Source organism: Rhincodon typus, unplaced genomic scaffold (assembly GCF_021869965.1).
Source record: "Rhincodon typus isolate 14 unplaced genomic scaffold, sRhiTyp1.1 hic_rhity00004003, whole genome shotgun sequence".
Classification (NCBI taxonomy): Eukaryota; Metazoa; Chordata; class Chondrichthyes; order Orectolobiformes; family Rhincodontidae; genus Rhincodon; species Rhincodon typus.
Window position 1 is genome coordinate 1 of NW_025969641.1, and position 14320 is coordinate 14320.

A 14320-nucleotide genomic window follows, 5' to 3' on the forward strand; every position below is an offset into this window, starting at 1 on the left:
GGCCTAGACCCTTCATCAGATGAAGGGTCTAGGCCCGAAACGTCAGCCTCTCTGCTCCTATGATGCTGCTTGGCCTGCTGTGTTCATCCAGCCCTGCACCTTGTTGTCTCGGATTCTCCAGCATCTGCAGTTCCTACTATCTCTCTTCCTGTCATCAGTTGCATTCCCTATTGATTTATGTACTTGAGTTCCTCCTACACTTATTCCTGTTTCTTGTTGACGTTGTGTCTCTTTATAAAAGTTCCAATCACAGTCCCCTAATGATTCACTGTCGATATTAAGTACCAGTCTGTCTACTCCACTTAAAATTTACTCATTTTGTCTAACATGAATGGCTCAACCGTTGGTATAGTTTTACAACTATTTTTCTTCCATTAGTGTACATACGTTCTTGGAACTTTCCCTTTAAGATTTTTGGATCTGAGGTCAGAATTATTCAACATTTTACTATTTACTTCCAGGCTTCTTGACTGCAACATTATTTGCTTTTCTGGTTTGTGCACTGCCATCCATCTGCCATATGTTACCATTTTGTAGTTTGTCTATTCCAAACAAGTTTCCAGAGAATAGAGGTGTGACGTATTCTTAAAAATGACTGAAAATGTTGAGTAGTAAAGTGGTGTTTGTTTTATTGGCTGCTGTTAAATATATTTTATTTACATTAACAGTGAAGAAGAGAATCAGTCACACATAGCAAAAGGACATGCTGTTTCTTGGAGTATTTAAATTAACACAGTATAGAAACCTGTAATAGATATGCTTAAACCTGATGCCCTCCCTTGCTCAGTTCCTTATTTAATTCATAATGCCAGGCAAATATATAAATATTATACTGAATTGAAAGCTTTTAACAATTGAAATGGTAGCGCATAAATTGTTCAGTTCATGGTTAAGACTGTCAATAGCAATGAATATAGTTTATAAAAGGAAAAAAAAGAAAAATTAATGTGAGAAATTGTCCAGTGGTACGGTGATGGTACAGGTTCCTTTCTGGGGTAAAAAAGTTGTCCTATGCTGGGAGGCTGAGCAAATTGGGTGAATAATATTTGGTGTTTAAAGGAATGAGGGGGTATCTCTCGAAATATGGAAGATTCTGAAGGGGAGGGTGTGACAGGAAAGACATGAATGGTTGTTTCCTCTGGTCAAAACACATCTAAAACACAGATGCAGAGTATTGGGATAAGTGGCTGATTATTTAAGGCTGATTATGAGTAATTAGCTCACTCGGTTCTGAATCTTTGCAAGTGCTGTCCCCTTTGGTCAGCTATGAGAATGAGATAGACAGATTATTCACCTCCAAAGGAGTCCAGGAATGTGGGGAGTAGATATGAAAGTGGAGCTGATGCAGTAGATCAAAGCTGATTGATAGAATAGGCTTTGTGATCCACTCGTGTTCGTAGTTCTTGTCATCTAACCTAAGCAGTTAATTTGTACACTTATCTCAATCATTAATCCTGTCTCAGTGGATCATTCAATTACTTAAAAATATGGGTGCTTAATGCACTATTTATCCAGCAGATTGTCAATGGTGCAGAGTTCCTTCCATCCTCATTCAGTACTGGATTGAAGAATGGAAAGATCCTCTCAGTGAAAGCGTGGCTGTAAGTGTAGAGATGGGACATGTCCGCATTGTAAAATGATACCTGTCCACCATTGTAGTCCAGGAAAACCCCGATCTTCCATGGATTTGTACTTGGAGCGAGGCATGTAGGTACTGGGTAGCTAGCAGCAAAATAGACATTTCCAGGATTTAACCCCACAGCCCAATATCCTGTCTTAGGGCTCAGGTTCATCACCACTTCCCTGTTCACAGACTCTTGAGCCACTCCCACAATCCATTCAGTTTTGTTCTCCACCTTCACCTCCCAGTAATGTCCCCCTGATGTGAGTCCCTCTGTTCCCAAGATGCAGGCACACTTAACAAATCTCTTCTGGGTTTTAGAATATGGCTGGCATTTGTCTCCAAGTGCCACACTGGTCTGATCCTGAGACAGGATGAGCAGGGGATTTGCTGTGATTGGATCCATAGTCAGAGAGGCTGGAGCTGGAGAAAAGTTAAAATAACATGTTCCGTAATTATTGAGAGTGATGTGTGTATGTAGCTGGAGAGGAACATAAAAGGGTGATGTCAGGGAGGGAATAGGGCTGAGGGGATTTGAAGTGATGAATTAGTGAAGAGAATGTAAGTAAGACCATGAAGTATGTGTGTGTGGAAGGACAAGAGAAGAATGGGAGGGAGAGAGAAGGTTTTTGTGAAAGAGGGGAAGACATGATTTGAAAGGCAAGGGACAGAAAGAGTCAGAGGGTTTCGAGAGAGCTAGTGTTATGGAAAATAGTGCATTGACTTGCTGGTGAAACAGTTTCTATAAGGAAGAAAAGAGAGCGTGGAACTGGATGGGGAGGATAGAGGACTAAACAGGGCACTACAGTGAGTGTGGGAAGATGATAAAAGTTTTTCAATACTTATGCTCTCTGGGAGATGGTCTGTCCACAGGACAGTAATTAGCACAGTTCTGTCCCACTGGCAGGGTAGACTCACGAGGTAATGACATAATACTGTCCAAAAGAGAGTATTTCTGGTAACTGTCAATATTGCTGGAGGCCACGAGGTTTCATGACATGGGGACAAACAGAAGCAAGGAAACCTCCTTATGATTACCACTTATAGACTTCCCTGAGCTAAAGAATACTTATTGTTTGTAAACACCGCTTGGATGAAGTATAGGTGGTAACAAGGGCACAAATTTACTCTGGATGGCGAACCTTCATGTTCTTTACAAAGAGTGGATCAATAGCAGTAATAATGATGATTGACCATGCAACAATTACAGGAGGAGGAGGTCCTTGCAATGTAATTCAGTAACCATGTAGTTGAAGTATTTGTGATCACCTGAAGCCTGAAGTGGCAAATGGGTGATCTATCCAGGCTGCCTCCTGAAGCCCACAGCTTCACAGATGGCAGTTTTCTGCAAATTCAATTGACACCAAGTGATGGCAAGAAATAGATGAACACACCAGACGCCATGCTGATTACAAGTCCTGATACATCCCAGCTACACTACCTCCTTAGAGTTGTTGATACTGTCAGTTACCACTCCTCCATTTGGTACACTCCGCACAAAGTATTCAAGAGTGATTTATGTCCAATCGTGTCCTAAATTTCTACTAAGAACAGAGTTACCTCTGTTTTTACCAATATTTACCAAACTGCTATCTAGCAGCTGCAAAATGTGTTTCGGGCATTCTCAACATAGAACATTAGGGCAAAGGTGCAAGCTGGAGATGTTTAACACAAGGGAAATCATCTTTGTTCTTCCAAAGGGCTGTAGTTAATGAGCTGTCCAAGCCTCGCTGAATGCAAGTCTGCAGATTTGATGACAGTCTTTTTGTGGAGAGGCCATCTGACATATCATAAGGATTTAGTTGACTTGGTGCCCTGCCGAATATCTATTCTGTGACAATCTTTATCAAAACAGCCATCATTACAGTGCTGTCTCTCCAAACTTTAAGTTTGAATTTTGGTTTCCCCATCTCCAACATTACTGCAATGACAATTGCTCAAAAACAGGTTCTGAAGCACATTGGGTCATGCTGCAGACATGAAGATGCACTTTTTTTGCAAATTTGTGATTTCTCTACAGATGGAAGATGTATAAATTCATCTTACTGTTACTAGCTGTTGCATTTTTACCACTTTCATTCTCTGCTGTATATTTACACCATCTCACCTGAGATGAGGGGGAGATGTCTTGTTTCCCACTCCTTGCTCCCTTCCATACCTCCTCAAGGACAGCTGTGCACCTTTCCACAGTAGAAAGAAGCCAGGAATGTGTGGGTAGCAATATTGTGCTGCATAACCTCCGATTGGACTCATCCTCCCATCAATTCACAGAAGAAACAGTGAGGTCATTGTCCACTGCCTTTTTGATCACTAAGGTGAACTCATTGACGATAGTCATGAGGAGGAACTTCTGCTCTCGGAGAGTAGTGAATCTGTGGAATTCTTTACAATAGATATCTGTGAAACTGGGTCATTAACTATATTCAAGGATGCGATACAGATTTTTATTCACAAAGGGAATCGAGGGTTATGGGAAAAGGGAGTAATGTGGAGTTGAGGATTATTAAATCAGACATAACCTCGACGAATGGCACTACAGACTCAATAGGCTGAATGGTCTGCTTCTGCTCCGATGTCTTAGGAAAAGCAAGTTGATATGGCTTATGACCATATGTTTCAGGCTATCCTCTCTGTGGCTGTGTTAAATCATCGGTGAGAGCTATCTTCTCTATACTGTATGCTCCAATGAGTGTACCCAGTACAGACCTGCAATTTCCACAGCCTCTTGACTAAGGTGACTAATACCACTTGACAGATTAACTACCAATTAAACTATGTGCTCCAATATCTTGTCTTCCTGATTATTTGTTCTTGTGGCACAATGCAAGTGTATCTCTGGGTTAGAGGGATTGGGTTCAAATCTCCCCTACTTCAGAGAGACCCGAACAGGTTCATTGAAATATCTACCCAGAATTCCTGATGGGTTAGCCCAGTGTCCCCTCAAATTTGAGTTCCATGCTCTATTGAAATCCCTTCTTTGCACTACACCTAGCGCTGATGGCTTCAGCAACTTATCTAGAAGAACCCACTCAAAGAAAAATGTGAGAAAGGAGAGCATTCCCAGGTAGTGTCATCACATAACCTGGCCTTTGAAGCCCATTTAGTTCCTTTGCAACTGGATTTGTAGTGAGGAAAATTAACTTAAGAGTTTTACCTGGGTGAATGGTGTCTTATCATTTCTCTCCAGGCTATGTACTGTAAAGGGCCTTTGAACTTTCCAATGGACAGAGCGACATGAGGTGCTGAGAGTGTTTGAGCCTCTGTACTAATTCTGTAAATATTAAATGGTTAGTGTTATGAATTCTTCTTCAGTGCAATAGTTTATCATCATTTGTAACAGTGGAGAATAGAAACATCATACTATAATTCTGCTGCTGATTGTCCATAACATCATGGAGTTTTGAGTTATTAGAACTGTTTGAACTCTGTTCCATCTAGCGTGGTGGTAATGGAAGGTATTTTCTATGTGAAGAAGGAGCCTTGTCTTCACAAGGACTATTGGTTGTCATTTCTAATCTTAGTGTCATTTTTTTGTGACTGGTAGATTGGTGAGAATAACTTGAAGGAGCTTCTGCCACCCTTCACCCCTTTGTTGTCCTCTTAGCATCTGCCACAGCCCCAGTTGAACAGATAAGTCCTTCAGGGATCACCTAGCTGGGAATGGTGCTATGGAACCACACTTGTTTATAGACTTTGAAGTTTCTGATTGGGAGTACATTGTGTGCTCTTGCCACCCTTAGTGCTTCTTCAAAGTTGTATTAACAAGAGAGGAATTTGGAATTATCAGCCTATTGAAAGGGGTTTGGTAGGGAGTGGTGAGGTAGTGTTAATCAGCAGGAGGTTTCCATGCCAGTGTTTCCACCTGATACAATGAGAGTTCGTCCACAGGATACTTGTTCTGCTGTATGCAATCGTACAGAGATCTTGTGTCTGTCCTGTCAGAGGAACAGGACATATTCAGTGATAATGATGGTATTTGAGACATTTTAAGATGCGATTGCATGAGCATGACTATCCTATCTTTGGAATACCTTTCCGAATTTGGCACAATCGTAAGAGGTTGGAAAGAGACTAGGAATAGCACCTTCCGAACCAGCAATTTTAAACTCTAGAAATACAATAGTAGCAGCTGTATAGGAACACTATCATCTCAGGTTCCCCTGCACGCCACACATCATCCTCACTGGGAACTATATTATCATTCTGTCAAAGTCACTAGTTGAAAATCTTGAAAATTCCTTTCTAATAGCACTGAGGGTGTTTCTGCACTCAAGGACTGCAGCAGTTCAAGAAAGCAGCTCATGACAACCCTTGCTCCCTGCACCCAAATAAACACCACCAGAATCACCACCCTGCCAGATAATAAAGGAGGGTGTTGCAGTAATGTATTGGCTGTTGCCATTGCCGTTTCCGTGCCAAGGTGAATTCAGGTGCTCTGTCCAGTTTAACATTTCTTTATAAGATAAGCTCTTCATCCCAACAATGAGTTGAATGACCTTACTCTGGATTGGTTCTAAATCAATCATGTTTTCAAATAAGGAGACCAATACTTTGCACAATGCTATTGATAAGGTCATGCTAATGGCCTGTACAGCTGCAGTAAAACATACCTACTTTTATATTCCATTCGTCTCTCGATTAAAAGGCAACATTTCAGTTGCCTTCGCAATCACTCGCTGTAGTGACTCAGGTACCAGGACACCCAAATCCCTTTGTACCAGTGCGAGTATTTTGCATCAGTGTTTACTGTGGAAAAGGACATGGAAGATTCAGAATATGGGGAAACAAATAGTGACATCCTGAGAAATGTCAGCATTTCAAGGAGGTGCTGGATGTCATTAAAACGCATAAAGGTGGTTAAATCCCGGGACCTGATCAGGTATACCCCAGAACTCTATGGGAAGCTAGGCAACTGATTGCTGGGCCCCTTGCTGAGATATTTGTATCATCAATAGCCATAGGCGAGTTTCCGGAAGACTGGAGGTTGGCTAACTTGGTGTCAATATTTAAGAAAGGTGGTAAAGAAAAGCTAGGGAACTATAGACCAGTGAACCTGATGTCAGTGATGGGTAAATTGGTGGAGTGGATTCTGAGGGACAGGATATACATGTATTTGGAAAGGCAAGGAATGATTAGGGATAGTCCACATGGCTGTGTGCGTGGGAAATCATGTCTCACTAACTTGATTGAGTTTTTTGAAGAAGCAACAAAGAAGATTGATGAAGGCAGAGTTGTCGACATCGTCTATATGGATATCAGCAGGCATTCGACAAGGTTCCGCATGGTGAACTGGTTAGCAAGGTTAGATCACACGGAATACAGAGAGAACTAGCTATTTAGATACAGAACTGGCTCAAAGGTAGAAGACAGAGGGTGGAGGTGGAGGGTTGTGTTTCACACTGGAGGCCTGTGGAACAAGGATTGGTGCTGGATCCATTGCTTTTTGTCATTTATACAAATGATTTGAATGTAAACATAGGAAATACGGTTAATAAGTTTGCAGTTGACACCAAAATTGAAGGTGTAGTGGACAGCAAAGAAGTTTACATAGAGTACAACAGGATCTTGATCAGATGGGCCAACGGGCTGAGGAGTGACAGATGGAGTTTAATTTAGATAAATGTGAGGTGCTGCATTTTGGAAAGGCAAATTAGGGCATGACTTATACACTTAATGGTAAGGTCCTGGGGACTGTTGCTGAACAAAGAGACCTTGGAACTATGAACTTGCAATCCTTGAAAGTGGAGTCATAGGATAGTGAAGAAGGTGGTTTGTATGCTTGCCTTTATTGGTCAGTGAATTGAGTATAGGAGTTGGGAGGTCATGCGTGACTGTACAGGACACTGGTTAGGCCACGATTGGAATACGGCATGTAATTCTGGTCTCCCTGCTATAGGGAGGATGTTGTGAAACTTGAAAGAGTTCAGAATAGGTTTTCAAGGATGTTGCTGGGATTAGAGTGTATGACCTATAGGGAGAGGCTAAACAGACTGGAACTATTTGCTCTGGAGCATTGGAGGTTGAGGGGTGACTGTGTAGAGGTTTGTAAAATTATGAGGGGCATGGACAGGGTAAACAGACAAGATCTTTTCCCTGGGGTGGGGTGTCCACACCTATAGGGCATAGCTTTAAGGTGAAAGACGAAAGATTTAACAGTGACCTAAGGGATAACTTTTTCGTGCAGAGGGTGATGCACGTATGGAATGAGTTGCCAGAGGAAGTGGTGGAGGCTGGTACACTTATAATATTTAAAAGACATCTGGATCAGCACGTTTGAATAGGAAGGGTTTAGAGGAATACGGGCCAAATGCTTGCAAATGGGACTAGATTTTCTAGGATATCTGGTCAGCATTGGACGGAAGGGTCTGTTTCCAGTCTGGATATCTGTATGACTCTATGACTTTATTTTTGCAATCTCTCTGCTTAGAAATGCTGATGTCATGCTCAAATCAATGACTTCCATGTCACCTTATCATTTAATATAGTAAATGGATAGTTACATGAAAGTTAATCTTTAATCATTGCAATAAAGGTTGTTATAGTAAAACTAAAGTTGTGCGTGAATTAAAGCATTGTGGCCGACTAAAATTTTCGGTCACGACCAACTAAAATAAAAATCCACTGACTACGACAACAACGCTTTTCTGATTTATTTTATCAAACTGAGTTTAAGTAAAGAGCATGCCATGCCTACCTTCTCTCCTGACAGACCGCCTCCTGAAAGAAATAAAACACAGTGAGGTTGATAGTGACAGACTTCAGTAAGATGTCGACGGGCTAGTCAAATGATCAGACACAGGGCAGATGAAATTTTTCAGGGAACCGTCAAGCTATGTTTAGAAGTAAAAGATTGTCGAACAGACAAAATAAATTGCAAATCAATTCAATCTGCAAAAAAAGTGGCACACGCCGTATGAGATATAGTTTAATTCTTTATCTAATTTTCAACAAACCCTTCAAATATTTCAAGTCGCTTTTGGTTATTTTGCCACGGCATCATGTTTCACTGAAGTAACCCAATTACTTTCCCTCACCCTCACAAATCTCGCGTTGTCTTCTTCTTCTATTTGTTTCTGCAAATTTGAGAGTTCCTCCTCAATTGAATTTAATTTTTCCTGAATCTTTCGAAGGTTTTTCTCCATTGGTTCTAGAATCCGCTCCTCTTCTTCCCTGAGATCTCTGAGTAAACACTGCTCTTTCTCAGCGAGAATCTGGTGCATTTTAGCGAACTCGGATGTGATGCGGGTCTGCAGACTGCTCGCCTGTTCCTACCAAATGAAATGTGAAACATCATTAATGTCCTCCGATAAAGGGAACAAAACTAACCGAGATCCCAGAAAAATCAGCCCAGGGAGACCTCACCCTCACTTCAGAAATCTTCCGTTTCTGGTTCAGTTCTGTTTGTAGAACCGCCGATTTCTTCTCTGAGAGAATCTGAGAAAGATTTCAGTTGTTCCTGGGATTGATTAAATAAAAACACAGGTAATAGTCTTATACAATACCAATATGACATACCTGTTACCTCATAAAACATGTTCCCCTTTTACCGTCAGCCTTCCTGCACCTCTGATGCTTCTTGGCCTGCTGTGTTCATCCAGCTCTACACCTTGTTATCTCACATTCCCCTTTTACCTTATAGTTTTCAACAGCTTCTTTAATCGGGATGAAGCGGTGCTCTCTGTGTTCCTGCGAATGTCGACAAATCACACAGATCAATTTCTTGTCAGTTTCACAAAACAGCTTCAGTTCTTCCTGATGTTCCTCACAGTGAAGTTTACTTTACGGATCTTTCGGATCCAGCATTAAGCTCCGAGCCTCCTTGCTCAGATTCGCTAAAGCCCGGTTTACCCTGAGGGTTCTTTCTGGAAATTCCTGTCTACATTCCAGGCAGGAGTTTATCTCCTCCTTTTCCCAACACTGGGTGATACAAGAGTGACAGAAGTATCCAGCCCTGCACCTTGTTGTCTCGGATTCTCCAGCATCTGCAGTTCCTACTATCTCTGACAGAAGTTGTGTCCACACTCCAGTGTAACCAGATCGGTGAAGAAACCCCGACAAATGGGACAAATTATGTCCTCTGTCAAACTCAGGAGCAGCTGTCTGGAAGCCATGTTCGCCCTCAGCACTTCCAGATTCAGATCACTTCAGTAACGATGTTATTTCGCTGGTGACTACCTTCAATTTTCCAGTCTTCCGATGAAGTTCACTGCAATACTTGGGAACATATTGTTAAGATGCATAGTGTTCAGTGTTCCTTGGGCTATTTACAAAGAATGACTAAGCCTAGAATATTATGAAAGCACGATCTGTTTAGCGCAGAGAACGGGAATTGAATCCTGGCCTAGAGAGTGAAAGTCCACGAAATATTGGCAGTGGTTCAAAATCCAGATTCATAAGTGGAATTGTATTGATTATTGTCACAGACCACAGCAAAGCACAGAATGCCATAAACGGCAAGAAAATAGTTATATTGTTGCTTTCACGAATCAGAGCGTCTCGAGAAACTTGCAAAATCATTAAACATTTCTAAAATGTCGCTCTTTGATTAGAGAGAGATTATTACTGGTACTTTGACCTGAGGACCACAATGTCTCAAGTGAGGGAGGGTCTGAGAACGAAGGTCCTTCATGATAACTGTAATCGGTGCAGGAATTGAACCGGTGCTGCTGGCGTTACACTGCATGCGAACCAGCCCATTTCGACGAACTGACGCCTGTTATGATGTGGAAAATACATCAATTACTTTGAGCGCAGAAATGGAACCAGAGACAAGAGCAGCTGGTTTGTAGGTGAAAGCGGAGTGAGTAGTCTAAGTCAAGGCACTGCAAAGAGAATTCCAATTTAATGTTGGAATTATGTCATTGCATAATTATCCCCTGTCTGAGTGAGCAGGCGCGGATTCGGCTTATTGCCTTGTATGAAAAACGCAACCTCTCACGTTGCAGACCTCCCGGGGTACTGCGACACGGTATATGTTCGAGGTGATAATGTTCAGGTGTTTGAAATAGCATTTGATCCCATGACCTGACTCAAAATTAAGAGTGCTGCCACTGAACCACAGCTCATACCTACCATTGGGTCGAGGTGGTTAGCCACTTGTTCTCTGGGTTGTTTGCTCTGGGGAGATGCTGCAGTGGAATTTCCGTTGAAACCGGGATCTTCTGAACAACACATAATACAAGCCCTTGTGATCAATCCATTCTTCCAGAACACTATGATGTGGATTTGCTGGTGTTGGTGGGGGGTGAACAAAGTCAGAAGTCATACAACACCAGGTTATAGTCCAACAAGTTTATTTGAAATTACAGGTTGTTTCCCCTTGTGGGAGAGTTAGAACCAGACGGCACAGTCCCAGAATAAGGCAGAGATGAGGAGGAATTTCTTCTCTCAGAGGGTTGTAAAATCTGTGGAATTATTTACCACAGAGTGCTGTGGACAATGGGATTTAAGTCTATCCAAGGCCGAGTTAGACAAATCTTTAATCTCTAAGGGAATCAAGAGTAACGAGGAAAAGGCGGGTAAGTGGAATTGAGGATTATCAGTTCAGCCATGATCTCATTGAATGGCAAAGCAGACTCATCGGCTGAATGGCCTACTTCTGCTGCTTTGTCTTACGTCTTTTGGTCTTTATTGCCCCGGGTATAGAAGGCTCCTCCTCCTGTTTTGTGTGTGGACCCTCTATAAGTAGTTCATACCTGGCTCATACCTGCCAGGATAGAGATGGGGAGAGCAGTTGGAATGTATTATTGGGCAATTATAGTAAGTAGTGCCTGTAAGTTTGGTCTCCTCACTGTTGTATTCACCGGTGAGGTGTAATTCACTCTTAACTACATTATGCAGAGGGTATCAGAAGTAAGTGAGGCGCTTATGGCTGAGGATACCAGTAACTTCAAGAGTTTGATAAACAGCTAGTAACAAATGTGCACTGAGATAGGACTGTGCTGACTTGGCTTGTAGAGTGACATTTTGAGAGCCGAGGACAGGGCAGGTCTAATTTGGATACCGCTGACGCAGTAATCACATAGAAATCGCCCTTAACAATGTAATAATGATCCACACTGTTGAACTGCTCCAGTCCATGCAGTGTAGTTCACCTGCAGAACTGCTGGGGAGAGAGTTCCTGCATTATGACCCAATGATAGCGAAGCAAGGTGATAGAAGCAGGGCAGGACCATTGAGCTTATCGAGTATGATCCGCTATTCAGTTAGATCGTGGCTGATCATATACGCATCGGGGCAAGTAGAAATGTGCATTAAAAACTGACCTCGCCAATGTTGCATACATCTCGTGATTAAATTTAAACACACACACACTTCCCTCTGCTGTCTATGACAACACAGTGTGGAGCTGGAGTAACACAGCAGGCCAGGCAGCATCAGAGGAGCAGGAAAGCTGACGTTTTGGATCGGGACCCTTCTCTCTCTCGTTCTCAGCGCAATCTCTCCTCCCTGCCCTAAACGCTTTCAATCTCGAAGGCATGTACCCTCTATCACTAAGTCATGATGTGTTATTTTGATTTCTCCCAGCTCCAGCCTCTCTGTCTCTGGATCCGAACACAGCGAATCCCCAGCTCATCCTGTCTGAGGACCGGATCAATGTGAGACTCGTAGACAAACAGCAGGAGCTCCCTGGCTCCCGGAGAGAGTTGATTCCTGGGAATGTGTCCTGGGATCAGAGGGATTCACATCAGGGAGACATTACTGGGATGTGGAGGAGGGATAGAAAACTCGTGGGACTAGTCCGAGAGTCTATGAACAGGAAAAGGGGAACGGAGATTACATTTGAGGCCGGATTCTTGATTGTGAGGCTGTGTTTATTTAGCCACTACCTCTCCCTCACGTGTCCCGCTCTCCCCGAGTGTGAATCCACGAAGATCGGGGTTTGCCTGGATTATGATGGTGGGCAAGTGTCATTTTATAATACGGACAACATATCCCATCTCCGCACTTTCACTGAGAGGGTCTTTCCCTTTTTCAATCCGGGTTGGAATATCAACAGGAGGAACTCCTCCCACTGACAATCTGGTCCCCCTGCCTCCTGCCTCCTGCCAGCTGTAAACTGATAGTCTCAGCCGCAGATGGAGAGAGAAACCAGGTTAACATTCGGGGAATAAACCCTGTATCGGAACTGGGAACTGAAACATCAGGAAGGAGCTCTGTAGGGCTATTGGGGGGGGGGGGGAATGGGAGAGAAGAAACAAATAGAAGCTCAACTGTAGAGAGGGACAATAGGTAGCATGAGCAGTGATCTGCAGAAACCCAGGGACCTTCCTGCTTGTAATGTTGCACCACAGACGGAAGGTGGCGTTATTCTGACGTGTTTGCGATTGATCAAAGCAACACCGCTGCCAGGGTGCGCTTAACTTGCCTGAGAGAGAAAACAAAACTTACCTTAAAACGTTTATGCTAAATGATGCCTAGAAATAAAGAATAAACTTTGTTTGCATACCAGTCCCAGGTTCTGGATCTTTAAAAGCGTCAATGCGGAATTCGTAGGTTAAATTTCAAATTACCTCAACAAGTTAAATTAATCGTCTTGGAGAAATAGCAGGAACGTTTGCACCGATGCCTTATCAACTTGCGTCGGGTGTGTTGCACATGGGAATGAGATGATGGTGAGGAATAGCTCTAAATCTGCAAACCGATGTGCCCGCGCAAATAAAGGGCAGTCACTGACTTTAAAGGGGATTGAACCGAGGAAGGGTCACCGGACCCGAAACGTTAACTCTGTTTTCTCCTTCACAGATGCTGACAGACCTGCTGAGCTTTTCCAGCAACTTTGTTTTTGCTCCTGATTTACAGCATCCGCAGTTCTTTTGGTTTTTAAATCTGAATATCCTCTTGCATTCGTTTCTCAAGGTTGAGCCATTGAAAAATCTACTGACAAATGGCCTTGTCGAATCAATTCTTAGTATCCAGTCTTAAACATACACTGGGAATTGATTAGATTGGGCAATGAGCACCCAAGTCTGATAAAAAGGAGAACAAAGGCCCGACGAAGCCTGTTTTTGAGTTACATGACCGTTACTTCAAGGTCGCCGGCTCAAAATCCTGAAACTCCCTCCCCAATCTGTTGTTGGTCTCCCTACAGAAGGTTCAAGAAGGCAGCTCACCACCACCTTTTCTCGGGCAATTAGACGACAGCGACACCTACGTCCCACGAGTAAACAGCCATCACTATACTTTTCAAAGTTTAGAAATTATGGTTCTCACACGCCCAAACTGAAGTCACTAATATGTACCTAAAAAGCAATGACCCTTGAACAAGGATTGGACATGAACAAGCAACAGGAACGGCCGCTCATTTTGGACGGCAGAAACGTGAAATCAAAATTAGACGCTCCGAACTTGTTCTGTTCCCGCTACTTATCGCAGAAACCTACGAGGAGGTACTGGAATGTTAATCCTGTTTATCCAGGGGATTATCTCTCCAATTCGTTCAACTAGAATTCGGAACGGGCGCTGTAAGGGCATAAACTTTGAGTACTTTGCCAATGAAAGAAACAACATTCTTATTTTCTGATAACAAGGTGCAGGGCTGGATGAACACAGCAGGCCAAGCAGCATCATAGGAGCAGAGAGGCTGACGTTTCGGGCCTCGACCCTTCATCAGAAAAGGGGGAGGGGAAGGGGGTTTTGAAATAAATAGGGAGAGAGTGGGAGGCGGATAGAAGAGGGATAGAGGAGAGGATAGGTGGA

At 42.9% G+C, this 14320-nt stretch overlaps 1 pseudogene; it reads right to left on the reverse strand.

Annotated features, from left to right (window-relative positions):
- Positions 1-1224: 1224 nt before the first annotated feature.
- Positions 1225-9732, reverse strand: LOC109925804 (annotated as a pseudogene).
- Between the last annotated feature and the right edge of the window lie 4588 nt (positions 9733-14320).